The sequence below is a fragment of the Pongo abelii genome, chromosome 17, assembly GCF_028885655.2.
Source record: "Pongo abelii isolate AG06213 chromosome 17, NHGRI_mPonAbe1-v2.0_pri, whole genome shotgun sequence".
Lineage (NCBI taxonomy): Eukaryota > Metazoa > Chordata > Mammalia > Primates > Hominidae > Pongo > Pongo abelii.
Window position 1 is genome coordinate 71037099 of NC_072002.2, and position 14747 is coordinate 71051845.

The window sequence follows — 14747 nt, forward strand, 5'->3', positions numbered from 1 at the left end:
TGAGATGAGAAGACAAAGAGACAGGCAGAGGTTTCAGAGATTGAACAGGGCTGAGTGTGGCCAGAAAAGTGTGCCACTGAAACAAAAACAGGGCAAACATATTTTGGAGTTGTCAGAGGAAAAATGAGTATAGACGGCGATTAGAGGAATTATCTGAAATACACGGAAGATGCCTATTAAGATGGTTAGTAGAAATTAAAAGCACAAGTCAGAAAGCAAATCCTATGGTGTGGGGGAATAGAATGGTGATGACTTACCAGATAACAATAAGGCACAGTGTAGAAGACAATCCAGAAGGATGCAGTACTTCTCCAAACAGATGGAGATTTTCTGCAAGGGTAGAAGAATAATGAGAGTGGCAATGAAGGTCAAAGAACACGCTGCGGTCCTCTCTTTTTCTCTCCTAAGTCACTTGGGCTCCAGGGAGTGAACAACCTCTGCTCTTTTGAGCCCCAGGAGAATCTGTGGCCCCAGGGAAAGCCAAACTTCAGTTAATGCAAGGAGTGTAGTGAGTATTCTTGGAAGACATCCAGGCAGAAGAGGAGGAGATGGAAGAAAGCCCAGTCGAGGTTGGAAATAAGAATGGTGAAGATGGGTTCAAGGGACAAAGGGCAAAGAGTTTTGTAAAGTGGAGCTCCTGTCATGGAGCAGGAGGAAATGCATCTGGACAGATAGTCTGATGATGGTGCCTGGGCAGCCTTGAACTCTGAGTTGAATTCTACAGCCAGCAATGAGCACTCTTTTGGCAGCCTCCATGTAGGTGATTAATGTGGCAAAAGCTGATGTTTCAAAAAAAAAAAAAAAAAAATGTTTGGAGTGCTGGGCAGGATGAATGAAATAAGAAAGAAATTTGAATCGAGGATTTGTCCCTCCTGGGGTCTGTGAAAACCCCATTTGACCTTGTACACCAGATTTACAAAAGAAGAGCCTACGGAGCTGTTATCTTTAACATCTTCCATACACTAGATGTGGCTTGAGAAGGCATTGGTTCGGCTCCTCTGAATGGAATCAGTTGTTTCTGACCATCTAAGTGGCTGAGGGCAGAGCAGTAGATCATCCAGTGAAGTGATCCGTCAACCCAGACAGCTTAACATCTCAATTATGATGCATGGCCTGATGGGTCGCTGCAGTCATTGTCCAGCACGCAACCTTCTAACAGCCAAGTTAACGCAGCACATAGCCATGGCATCTGCCTTAAAAGCCTGGAGTGGAGAAAAGGAGTCCTGGCACAGGTCAGTGTCGAGGTGAAACCTTTTATCTTCATCCTGTCACATTATTTGTCATTTCCATATGGGCCACTGACAGCTGTCAGTCAAGTAAAGCTTACCCTGCCGCTGGCAATCTCAAGGCATACAAAAAAGAGACTAACGAAAGCCTGTCTTAATTAGGTGATAATTAAACATTCCAGCCAGAAACCTCCAATCAATCTGACAGTACACACCCGTTCAAAACATGGTTTTGCAGCGATATTCCAACAGACTGATAAGGTTTTGCCTCTCTGGGAATTAAAAAAAAAAGTTCAAGTCCCCATCAAGTATTTTGCAGATTTGACATGAGGATTAAGCAGGAATAAATATACCTAAAGGGAATTCAAGAAACGGGGGGGCGTCCCTAGGGAACTGCTTTCCTCTCCTCCTGCAAAGACAGTCAGGTTACAACCAGCACCCAGAGGCGCAGTCTCAAAGGTGGAAAAGAAGCGAGAAAGGCCCTGCGTTCTGACAGTGTTGCGCATGCTCACGCCGTGCGCATGCTCAGAACGAATTACAATAGATGCGTTGCTCCCACTTTGCCTCGCTAATGGCGTGGATAGGTACAAGGCACACTGCCTGTGTACCTGTGAGCCTCAGCTCCTTCTAATTTAGTGACAGAGCTACCATTCTCATCTCCACATAGTATCTCCTGAGTAACTGTCCAGATCTCAGGCGGCTTAACTCCCACTAAGCCCCCAAGAGATAGATTTTCTATTTTTTAAAACGCAAGCCCCTATAAAGGGATAGATGGTGCTTCTTTTAAAGAGCTTTTAAATATTATTAAACTCAAATTTTCCTCTCTAGCAGGTTCATGGCATGCAGAGTTAAATATAGAAAGAGCGTTTGCACAAAGCCTGTATTTGATTAGTTCCCTTCTTAACTGATATAATTAAATATTGAATCGACCCAGAGTGCTGAATATTACTTTCTGGTGGGACCTGTGCCGCCAAATACCTAAAAGCCTTTTGTTGTTTCTTTGCTGCAATGGATCAAATTAAGCTGCAGTTCCCCAGGCCTCATTTGACCTAAAACTATTTTAATGGTGAAATGCTTTTCCAGGTATCTTGCCAGTTGCCGTTGATCTAAGACTTAATAAGACATCACTTGGGGTTCCAGCAGCAGCCTGTATGAGGCTGAACAGTGACAGTGGGGCACTTCTGGAAAAAATTCCTAAGTTCTATTTCTATTTTATAGCTATCACCAATACACAAACACACATGCCCCACCCCCCAAGAGGGAGGCATTACTAGTAGTACTTGTGTTATTCCTTAGAAATCTTACTACAAGGAACTTAGACATTTTATCTTTACAGCTAAACTCTAACATTAAGAGGCAAATTAAAAAGAGGAAAACTAAAGCCTCTGATGAGCTGGGAGTCAAGGACATCAAGATAGGAGATCCATTAGACTACAAGTTGCCCATACCATTCATCTCAGGCAGTTTCTGTAGAACCAGTCACAAAGATTTAACAATTTTCACCAACCTTATGAAGAGTTGCATAACTCCACTTCTTCCTCTTCATGTTCAGTTTTTCAGGGTCTCCTCCTTTGTTTCTTCTGAGATAAGAACCCAATGTCCAATTCTTTCATTTGCCGTTCTCAAACAAAAGCAACCACATTTTCAGTCAACTTCAAAAGTATTTTGATGTCACTGTTATGACTCAGTGTGTTTTCCTCTCTTCATGTGATTGAAATCCCTTTGTAAACGCTGAGAAAACTTGTTCTGAATTTTTCAAGAGGTTCAGCATGTTCAACCTGAAAACTTGTTCGTGCAGAACAGGAGTACATACCTCGAAGCTTCTGTTTCTAAGTTTATTGCTGGCTGAAGTAAAGGTTCTGATGGCCAGGATCAAATCATTCACCAAGGACACTGAGTGGTTTCTATTGCTGAATCTAGCACTTTGCTTCCCAGATAAAGTGTTTCCACCCAAAAGACCATTTTTAAGGGGCTGCTTCACTGTCTCTTCCTCCCACGCTAAATAATTTTTGGTTTCTAAGTCCTTAGTGTTTCTACATTTGAATACTTCACTAAAAAACAATTAATCTGCTTGTGTGAAGAAGTTCGGGTCTAAGTACACTCAGATTAATTATTTGCCAAAGAGTCTTTCAAATTATCTCTATCCCTGGTCCCAAGTAGTTACTTATCTACAGGGGAGGCGGCATACCTAATTGTAATCCTGATAAATAAATACATGGTTTTGAAATTTGCTGTTTGTACTGGTCATTTGCCTGTTGGCTGTCAGATCCATTCACACTTCCTTCCCTGGTTCTGCTCTGTGGAGAGCTAATCTCTACAAGTTACAATTCCCAGATGCTCTTGCTCACTGGCTTCCACTAAGGTTAAATCAATGGGCAGCACTGGTGGAAACTGGAGGGTGGGAGGGGAGAGCGGCCCACCTCCTCATCCCTCAGGTAGTACCTTCAACAGCTCCATTGTAGTTGCAGCCCATGTCGTGGTCCCAGCTCCCACCAGACTTTCTTCATAGTTCTAGCTCCCACCTGTTAGTCAATCTGGACTCCCATCTTTTCCCTTTATGACCATAAGAGTAGCAGCACCTCACCTATTTTCAGTCCCTCCAGCAACTCTATAGTGAATTCCTTTTATTAAATTACTTCAATTGAAATATCTGGCTTGTGCTCTCTTTGGAACATTAGTAATAGAGTTTTATTAATTCCACAATTTAAAAATGTTTTAATAGTTACAATTTAGAAAACAGGTATAGAGTAAAAAATAGAAATCAATACCACATAAACACATACAGAGAAACATTTCCCTGTGCAGCAGGTAGGAGTAAATTATGCCATGAGAAAACACAAGCAATATGGATGAGCTGGCCATCTTTGTCTGTAAATGAGGAACACAGGCTGAGAATGCCCAGCCACACATGCCATCAGCAGTGGCACCAGTGGGAGCACCCAGATCTTCTCCAGCTCTAGCTGATGGGTACTTTGATTATAAAAAGTATGTCCACATGGAGAGCACAATGGAGAATTCAGATAAGTTTCCTGATAACATAGTCATTAGAGCCTTTGTTCTGGTCATTTCATTGATGACCAAAGGTTAGTAACAAACTATAATTTTATAGGCTAGAGTTTTCTAAATTCAGCCACAAAGTGCAACCACATTGATATATAATCTCTGGATTATGCATCCAGGGAGCCTATTTTCCTGGGAGTAGAGATATTTCTTTCTTCCTCTCTGCTAAAATTAATACCATATCTGAAACAGAGGAGGGGATTAAAAATCACTTGCCTTAATTTTTAAATTTTTAATTATGACTTTAAAAACACATAAAATTTATTATCTTAACCATTTTAAGTGTACAGTTCAGTAGTGTTAAGTATGTTCACATTTTTGTGCAAGCAAGTTCCAGAACTCTTTATCTTGAAAAGCTGAAACTCTGTACCCATCAAACAATTCACCATTCCCCGCCTCCCCCTAGCCTCTAGTAACCACCATTCTAATTTCTGTTTATGAATTTGTCTATTTTAGGTACTTCATATAGGTAGTCATACCGTATTTTTGTGTGTGTGACTGGTTTATTTCACTTAGCATAATGTCCTCAAGGTTAATCTATGTTGTAACATTTGTCAGAATATCCTTCCTTTCTCGAAGCTAAATAGTATTCCATTGTATGTATATATGACTTTTTGATTATCCATTGATATTGTTTGGATGTGTGTCCCTTTCAAATCTCATGTTAAAATGTAATCACCAGTGTTGAAGATGGGGCCCAGCGTAAGGTGTTTGAGTTATGAGGGTGAATCCCTCATGAATGTCTTTGTGCTGTTCTCTTGATAATGAGTGAGTTCTCGCTCTGAGTTCACATGAGATCTGATTGTTTAAAAGAGTGTGGCACCTCCCTTTATTGCTCCTGCTCTTGCCATGTGACATGCTTACTCCCCAACTGGCCTTCTGCCATGATTGTATGCTTCCTGAGGCCCTCACCAGAAGCCAAGCAGATGTTGGTGCCATACTCGTACAGCCTGCAGAATCATGAGCCAATTAAACCTCTTTTCTTTATAGAGTACCCAGTCTCAGGTATTTCTTTACAGCAACACAAGAATAGGTTAACACATCCTGTATGCATCAATGGATATAAATGGGTTCCTTATACCTCTTGGCTATTGTTAATAGTGTTGCAACAAATACAGGCATTCAAATATCTCTTTGAAACCCTGATTTTAATTCTTTAGGTATGTATCCAGAAGCTGAGTTGTTAAAACATATGGTAATTCTATTTTTGATTTTTTGAGGAATTTCCATGCTGTTTTACATAGTGGCTGCACCATTTTACATTCCCACCAATGGTGCACAAGGGATCCAGTTTCTTCATATCCTCACCAACACTGTTTTTCTCTGTTTGTTTTTGTTTTTTGATGGTATCCATCCTAAAGGGTATGAGGTACTATCTCATTACAGTTTTAAATTTTTGTTTCTCTAATAATGAGTGATGGTGAACATCTTCTGGTATGGTTCTTGGCCATTTGTACATTTTCTTTGCAGAAATATGTCTGTTGAAGTCCTTCGCCTATGGTTTAATTTGTTCTTTGTTTTTTTGCTGTTGTTCAGTTGTAGGAGTACTTTATATATTATGGATATTAACCCCTTATCAGATATATGCTTTGTAAATATTTTCTCCCATTCCATGAGTTGCCTCTGTTGATAGTGGAGCAGATTTTATGTGAGGTGTTTTGTTGTTGTTGTTGTTTGTTTGTTTTTTTAGACCCGAGTAGCTGGGATTACAAGTGTGTGCCACCGTGCCCAGCTAATTTTTGTATGTTTAGTAAAGATGGTGTTTCACCATGTTGCCCAGGCTGGTCTCGGACTCCTGAGCTCAAGTGATCCTCCTGCCTCAGCATCCCAAAGTGCTGGGATTACAGGCATGAGCCACCATGCCCAGCCAGTGGTGCAGTTTTTATGTGATCTTATTATCTGTTTTTTCTTTGATGCCTGCGATTTTGGTGCCATATCTTAGAAATCATCACCAAATTCAATGTTATGAAGCTATTTCCTACATTTTTGTTCTGAAATTTATAGTGTTAGCTTCCATATTTAGGTCTTTGATCCATTTTCCTTTCTTTCCTTCCTTCCTTCCTTTCTTTCTTTCTCCCTCCCTCCCTGTCTCCCTCCCTCCCTCCTTCCTTTCCTCCCTCCTTCCTTCCCTTCTTCCCTTCCCTTCCTTCCTTATTTTTTTTAAATTTTTTAAATTTTTTTTTTGGTGACAGGGTCTTGCTCTGTCACCCAGGCTGGAGTGCAGTGGTGTGACCATAGTTTACCCTAGCCTCAAACTCCTGGGCTCAAGTGATCCTTTTGCCTCAACCTCCTGAGTAGCTGAGGTTACAGTTGTGAACCACTGTGCCCAGCCTGTTTTGCATTTATTTTGTATATGATGTAAGGTGTGGGTCTAATTTTAATCTTTTACATGTAGATATCTAGTGTTCGCAGCCCCATTTGTTGAAAAGATGGTCTTTTCCGAATAAATGGCCTCGATATCTTGTCAAAAGTCTCTTGGACATAAAAGTTAGCATTTACTTCTGGGCTCTGTATTTTATATTTTATTCCATTTATCTGTATATCTATCTTTAGGCCAGTACCACACTATTTCGATCACTGCATCTTTGTAATAAGTTTTGAAATCAGGAAATGTGAGACATGAAACTTTTTTTTTTATTTGTTAAAATTATTTTGGCTATGCAGTGGCCCTTGAGATTCCATATGAATTTTAGAATTTTTTTCTATGTCTGCAAAAATACCATTTGGCCTTGCCTTAATTTATCGCTTACTATTAAAATTATTAAACACTTTTCAAAATCCAGCTTTAATCCACCACCTTCAGAAGCTTTTCATGAACTTCCAACCTTCTGAAACTGTGATAATATTGTATTAATATATTTTGCCTTAGCTGTTACACAGGCAAATCAATGATTTAACACAAAAGTTTATCTCTGGCTCACATCACAGTCTAAGGCAGTGTCTTAGTCCATTTTCTATTGCTATAGCAGAATAGCTGACACTGAATAATTTGTAAAGAAAATATTTTATTTAGCTCATGGTTTTGGAGGCTGGGAAGTACGAGATTGGGTGGTTGCATCTGTTCAGCTTCTGGTGAGGGCCTTCTGCTGCATCATAACATGGCAGAAAGCATCACAGGACATGAAAGGTGTTTGAGAGCCAAGCTGGATTTTATAACAAACCCATTCTAGTGATAACTAACCCACTCCCATGATAACTCATTAATCAATTAATTCAGGAATGGGTTAATTCATTAATGAGGGCTCTGCCCAACCATCTCTTAGATGCCCCACCTCTTAATAGTGTTACATGGGGAATTCAGTTTCAACACACGTTTCAAAGGAGGCAAATATTCAAACCATAGCAGGTAAGTTGAGGGCCTTTATAGGGCCCCACTCCTCCAAGTGTTGACTCAGACATTCAGGATGCTTCTGTCTCATTAGGTATGCAATTAAGGACACATGATCTCCAAGTTTGCCCCAGCAGAGGAAGAGCAAGATAGAGACACACTGGTTATTAAAGCCTCCATCTGGATGATACATACAAAACTCTATTCACATTTTACTGACTAACACTAGTCACTTGGCCCCTTAAGTGCAAGGGAAGCTGAGGAATGTGTAGGAGTGTTTCATTTGGTGAATACTGTTGCTGACACAAGCACAGACTGTGGTACCTTTAATTGGATACTTTCTATACTTTTGAAAGACATCTCTTGTATTATTGGCTTGTCTTCCTATTTAATCTTGTGTCTGTCATGGCTCCCAGTTCTACTGTAAGTACTTTGAGAATAGAAACAATATGTCATGCATCTTTGTGTCTCCCTTCTTATGCAGCAAAATGGCTCTTGTATAATTGGTTCATTCAACATTCAGTCAATAAATACTTATTGAGTTCCCATATTGTGCACTGTTTTAGGAACTGGGAGTACCTTGGTGTGAAAATACACTGAATTCTCCATACCTAATTTACAGAATCAATCAAATATTCACACAAATGAATGTAAAATTATAACTATGCTGAATGTTTGAAATTAAAAGCACATCATGTTTTAAAAAATGCTCTCATAACTAAATTTGAAAACAATGAGCCTGTGGAATAAACTAAAAAAGAAAAACCCAAACTCTTAAATGGACTGTGGAAAATCTTGCCCTATGGAGATTCCAATCAGGGAGAGAAATAGAATGGGGAGAAGGCAAATACAATGGTGTCAGGCAATTAGCAGGTGCTTCTGAACTCCCTGGAGGAGTGAGGTTTTCAAACAGCATTCCCCAGTCTCCTGTACTGTGCCTGGTGTGATAGGCAACATGTCAGGAGTAATAAAGAAAAATGACAGTGTAACTACAAACAGAAGAAACACATCTTTGGTACATTTCCATCCTGTCAGCAGTTTTCTGTCATAACCTAATGGGATCATATGAATAATTTTGTTTTCTCTAATAGGAACCAAATATATATACATATATATATAATCTCTTCAGGTTGTTTTTATATCATACTATGAAAAAATGAATACTAACATGATGAAAAGAAGAGATAAGCAATAGAAATACAAGTAAAATGGAATATTTGTCGGCATGATTAGTTTAGATATTCATATGGCATCTGTGATAAGAATGTTGTTTCTGCTCACTCCTCTGTACTTGATGAACTATGAGTAGTTATCCAAGAATGGCAGGCATCTTTGTCTTCCTATGTTTTTTTACTGGGAAAGGAATGTCTCTTTGACTTACATATGTTTATTTATTTATTTATTTATTTTGTTCTATCATGTGCCTTTGAGCTTTCAGTCTGCTCCCATGGCATAATCCAAATGACTTGGACAATTTGTTATTGTCAGCTTTGGAGATGAGAACATGAAGACACCCTGTGGCCCTAAAAACATATCAATTCGAACTCAAAAGATAGTCATGTAAAATTATTTCAGCAAAGCCTCCTCCATTTTCCCTAGAATTGTTTGGACAATTTTATTTGGTTTTTGTCTGAGTTATTAGACAAGTTGCTCAACTTCTTACTTGCTCGTAGGCTGGGTTGAAATCCAAAACTGGATCAACCCGAATTCACATACTACAGCGAATGCACATAATACGCATTACTAAACAGTGGTTGAAATTAAGTCAGTTGAATTGAACTGAACTGAACTGAAAAATTAAAGACTTGTGTGGTTCAGCAAATTAGAACATTCTGTTAAAAATGGACAATCCAATCTCTTGCCCTACAGTGACATGCTCTGCCTCCACATAGAGTGTAGGTGTATGAATAACCACGTGCTTAGCCAGTCGTGTATTCAAGCACTGAAAGCAGGTTATTTTTGTTGCATAATGTCATTGTGAATTTCCTGTCTTTGTAACTCAAAAAATATGGGCCTGTCACAAACCAAGAAAGAAGAAATGAATTATTCAACAATGGTGTTGGAAAAATTGGCTATTTGAAAAAAATAAAATCCTCAAGTTAGATTGTCACCTCAGACTATATAACAAAATAACTTTCATCTGAAATTAAAAAGTGAAGTGTAAACAGTAGAATTATAAAAACTTGAAAGAGCATATGTGGACAGGGATGGGTGGAAGGTGGCAGGAGAGGCACAAAGCAATTTCTTCTTTTACTTTATGCATCTCTGTTGTCTTTTAAAAACAAGCAACAATGTCATGCATACTTTTCAAAATGAGGACAAAATATAATATTTTCTTGACCAATATTTTATTGATCTCAGGGTGATGAAGGACTTTCAAAAGCAATGGAAGAAACACCAAAAGAAGATAAATACAACTGGACAACTTCTGCAAATCAATAAAGACATCATAATTTAAGAGATGGATGAAAAATTGGGGGAACATTTGAGACACATATTACAAATGTTAATATCTTTAACATATGAAGAACAATTCCAGCTTAATAAGAAAAACATGCACCATGAATTGGAAAAAAGGATAAAACAGATGTTGTATGGAAAATAATTTTTTAAACCTGATAAAGTAATAAGTAAGCATATGACAGTTGTACCAGGATATTCATCAGAGTTTTATTTGTAATATTTTAAAAATGAGGACCAATCTTAACATGTAATAAAAGAATACTAAGTGGGCTATTTTTTGAATACTACAATAATGTAGGGATATTATAGAAAATGTATCAAAAGGGATATTGTAGAAAATGTATGAAAAATATTAGTAGTGCTTATCACTTGATAGTAAGATTATTGTCATTTTAATTGTTTTCTTATACTGTCCTTATTGTTTTTCTAAGAGGAGTGTGTGGTATTATTTTATAATGAGAAAAAAAGAAACATTTATTTTAAGCACAGGTCTTCTTTCCTTTTTTAAAAAAAGTTCATATATTAGGTGTAACGTCTTTACCCAGATGAAATGCTGTGGAAACTTTGAATGAAAGACTGAACATTATTTCTGTGCATCTAACTTTCATGGATTGCCAGTTTAACATACAGCATAAAAGACAGTGAATTAATTTAACTTTAACCTGACCCATTTAATATTAATATCTGTGCCCACACTCTCCCTTGTTTCATTGTCATCTTCTTTCCTACCGGTTGGCTTATTTTTCACTAACGTGCTAGCTAATATAGGACACCTTGAGAGTGTAAATTGCACTTTCAAAATAGATCTTGTCTCTGTTCACGTCCCTTGGAAATTTTTAAGTGGAATAAGTGAAACAAATAGCTGAAAGGTAGGCCCTTAGGGATGTTTACTGACTTCTTCCTTTCAGGGATGTAGAGTAGGCCCACATTGTGAATTTTTTTCTCATCATTTGGACAAGTACTTCACCATTAATTGTGTCCTTTCTTCTCCAGGTGCAAAGAATCTAGATTATTCCCAAATAAACACAAGTCATCTTCATGCCTTTAGACACTTGATATCTTCCTTTAAGATGTTCACTTCTTGTCTTCCTGGTCCCTCTTTTCCATTGTTGGCTTCCAGTTTTTGTTTGTTTGTTATTTTTTTTTTTTAAGTAGAGCAGAAATGTGATTGTGAAGTGTAAATAAAAAGGGAGATGAAAAGCACAAAATTAAGAAAAGACAATTTCTCAGTCCTATACTTCATGGCTGGTTTTGTAAGCAAAGCAGTTAGCCATCTAATCAGGGTGGGACCTATTCTGAATAAACTTTCTCTCTCTTTGCAATGCCTAAAATTTGATCACTACTGAATGATCCTTTGTAATCATCATTGCCCTTTCCTGATAGCCTCCTCAAAAATTTAAATGCTCCTGAAAAGGACTAAAATTACTAGCACTTTGACATGAATAACTTTTAATAAATTCTCTTCCTACTCACACAAGAGATGGATGTTCTTCAAGATTTCATTCGTGATCAGCAAAACTGTGTGGGCCTGGAAGCTGGGAGTTCTAAAATTGGAGGATGAGGAAACAAAGGAGAAACTTTATAATATTGTACTGGGCGAGCCCCATGCTCGTTCTGACCATGTGCCCAGTGAACTCATGCCCACCTATGTCCCACCATCAGGGTGAAAAGAGAAGAGCCAATTCATGATGACAGCTGCAAGGGAGTCAGTGGTAACTCTCAATGCCCACTACTTCTTTACCATTAATTCCAGGGATATCCCATGGAAGCTGGGAATCTATAGAGCAGCCAGACATTTGCCTTAGGTTCAACTTCCTTATCAGAACAGGCAAATAATCACAATGAGACGCCTAGTGAAAAAGTCACACCGTGACCTGCCCTGGCCCTGCCTCAGCTTAAACAATAAACTATGAATTGCAGAACATGACCCAATAACAGGAAACAGGACCAGCACAGAGGGTGCTTTGGTAAACAGCAGCAGTTTCTCCCACCAAGATCTTGATTAATGCCCTTCCAAATCTAGAGAAAGGAATAAAGTTTCCATGTCAGAAGGGCTGACCACACACTCATGTAATGTCTATCTCTGACATCTCTTTCCAAGCCATGCACTTGTGCCAGAATCATATACCCTGTCCTAGGACAGGTAATGAAATGTAATGACAGTGTTTCCTGGCTCCACTTCCAGCTGCTTCACAATGGCTGCTAATAAAGACATATGGCTTTATGTTGTCCGTCTGTGTTCCAAAAGCAAACATGCAATTGTGTTTTCCTCTTAGGTCTGCTCTCAGCCTAGAGGAATGTAGCCTGAGAAAGATGAGTCAGACTTGAGCTGACCTCTCACTGCTTCCTAGGCTACATTCAATACTTCCGACAATGCTTCCAGATCTCTTGCTTCCACATAACATATTTGTTTGTTTATTTATTTTTTTGAGACAGGGTTTTGCTCTGTTGTCCAGGCTGGAATGTAGTGGTGCCATCATAGCTCACTGCAGCCTGTTTATTTTCAAAGAACAACAGAACTGCAGTAGTCCTGTGAGCAATTCAGTAGAATCAATCCTTGTTCACAGGAAGCACTTGGATTCCAGTGTGTATGATTTTACTCTGTGCTGTTTATTTTTCATTTAATCCAAGGGACCCCAGAGGGTTGGTCAAAGAATTGAAAGCAGGGTTTGAAAAGAACTTGAAGAAGTTTTGCTATGGAAGCTCATGCAAAAATTAGAGATTAGAGCACAATGTTATTATTTTGAGCATTTATGAGGGCTGGTGGTTGAACATATTCATTGTCTCAGGCTTTCATGGCCTAACAATTTGGCATTAATGTTTTTGGGAAATTTTAAACTAAGTAACACTACTGATACCTAATACTACCAAAGCAAATAGCATAGATAGATGAGCTTTCTGTTCCTTCTTTTCAGAGGCAGTTGAGTCAAGTCAATTTCTACCAAGAATTTTGGACAGAGAAATTTAGAAGATACAGTTGACTCTCAGTAGGTGCACCCTCTCCCCTACCATGGAGGCAGCTACATGAATAATATTTAAGGCGAAATAATCCAGTCACTTGTGACACCAGAAGGGGATCCTCAGTGCTTGGTGGGCTGTGACAAGGCCACTGTGCAGACAATGACGGAATATAGGACTAACTAAAGCTGAAGAGAGGGTGACTGCTATATACAAGTAGCAGCAATAGGCAAAGGATGCCGGTTGGAGCACACACAGTACAGACATAGAAACCATCTCTCTATATACAAATAGCATTGGTAGGTGTCTCATATATAGAAACAGGTGTTGCCAAAAAGCTGAAGAGGTAACTCTTTCAGCTTTTTCAAAGTGGAAAAAATATCTAGAGCTCTCCAGAGCCACCAAAGTCATAGACTTTGCTTTAGAAAAGCAATGCAAACACTCCCTCCACAGGTAAAGGTGGTATGCTGTTCTCAATTTCCCCTGTAGTTATAAATTCACAAAAATGTCACAGTTCAGAGAGACCATAGATACCTCCAGGCCAGCTTTATGGCGGCATAAAACCAAGGTCCCAATGTCTGAAGCTTTCTCAAAGACGTTTGAGTGAGTCTCATTTGTTTTGATTACAAACCCTTAGAATCCTACATTTGGCTTACTAAGGGCAAGCCTCCTTTATTTAGGGAAAGTCTTATAATCTTTAAATGTTTTCCTATTTTTGGCAGGGCTTTTTGTGTATTTATAATACCTATACACACTTGCAAGTGGATTGGTGTACACATACACATACGCATACATAATCTGTAACATCAATACACACATAATCTGTAACATCAATACACACATAATCTGTAACATCAAGACACTTGCATGTGCGTATAAGTATTATGAACACTGAATATATATATAAGTATACATATACACATCTGTACACATATAAGTTTATCAGCCTGTATCCTCTCATAGAGAGTTTATAAGAAGATTTCATAAATTTCTTTAGTCATATGTCACCTTTCCTGCTCATTTCATTCCTGTTTCTTCAAACCCACCTCTCTCTATAGCTACTGGAAAGGAAGAATAAAGTTCCTTATGATGAGACTGCAGTGCAATTTGAATTGAGTTTTTGTTGCTAAATTACATCAGGCAAGGCAAAGGCATTGTCAGTGCCCATGGTACTGTCATTTAATCCCTCTGTGCCTCAGTTTCCTTGTCTTTAAACAGAGGATAATAATAGTACCTAAACCATCTGATAAGTTTGTGAGGATCAAATAAGATAATACATGAAAAACACTTTGGATAGTGTCTGACACATACTCAACACTTAAAATATTGTACCATTATTAGTGTACAATGCCATAATTATACAAGTGATGAATTACCAATGAATCAGGTCAGAATTCAAAACAAATCAATAAATATGCATTACCTACTATGTGGAATCACTGTTGTAGAAACTACATGTTTATTAGTGGACCCTCAGTTCATATTCTGTTAAACATTTACTGGTTATCTGAGTGGACCACAAAAAAAATCAGGGTTAGCTGATTATTCTGCTTTCAGTAGGCTGGAACTGGGATAATTTCGGCAGGAAAAATCCACTCATTCCAATTGGGACCTGTCCAGAATATGCGGCTAAACAAACCTATTAATAAACTGTGACTTCAGTAATTAAAGGTACACTCACAGACATCATGCATACTAAAATGACATTTTGT

General features: G+C 38.5%; 2 long non-coding RNA genes across 2 annotated transcripts in view; one reads left to right on the plus strand and one right to left on the minus strand.

Moving 5' to 3' along the window:
- Nucleotides 1-1140, minus strand: part of LOC134760302 (uncharacterized) — a 42108-nt gene extending 40968 nt beyond the window's left edge. The window contains exon 1 of the long non-coding RNA XR_010137592.1: nucleotides 258-1140. This is a non-coding gene — a long non-coding RNA (uncharacterized LOC134760302). The remainder of the gene's footprint in view (nucleotides 1-257) is intronic.
- LOC134760303 (uncharacterized) lies at nucleotides 1119-10560 on the plus strand. The gene is made up of 2 exons (XR_010137593.1): nucleotides 1119-1232; nucleotides 9976-10560. It is a non-coding gene; the product is annotated as an uncharacterized LOC134760303 (long non-coding RNA).
- The last annotated feature ends 4187 nt before the right edge of the window (nucleotides 10561-14747 follow it).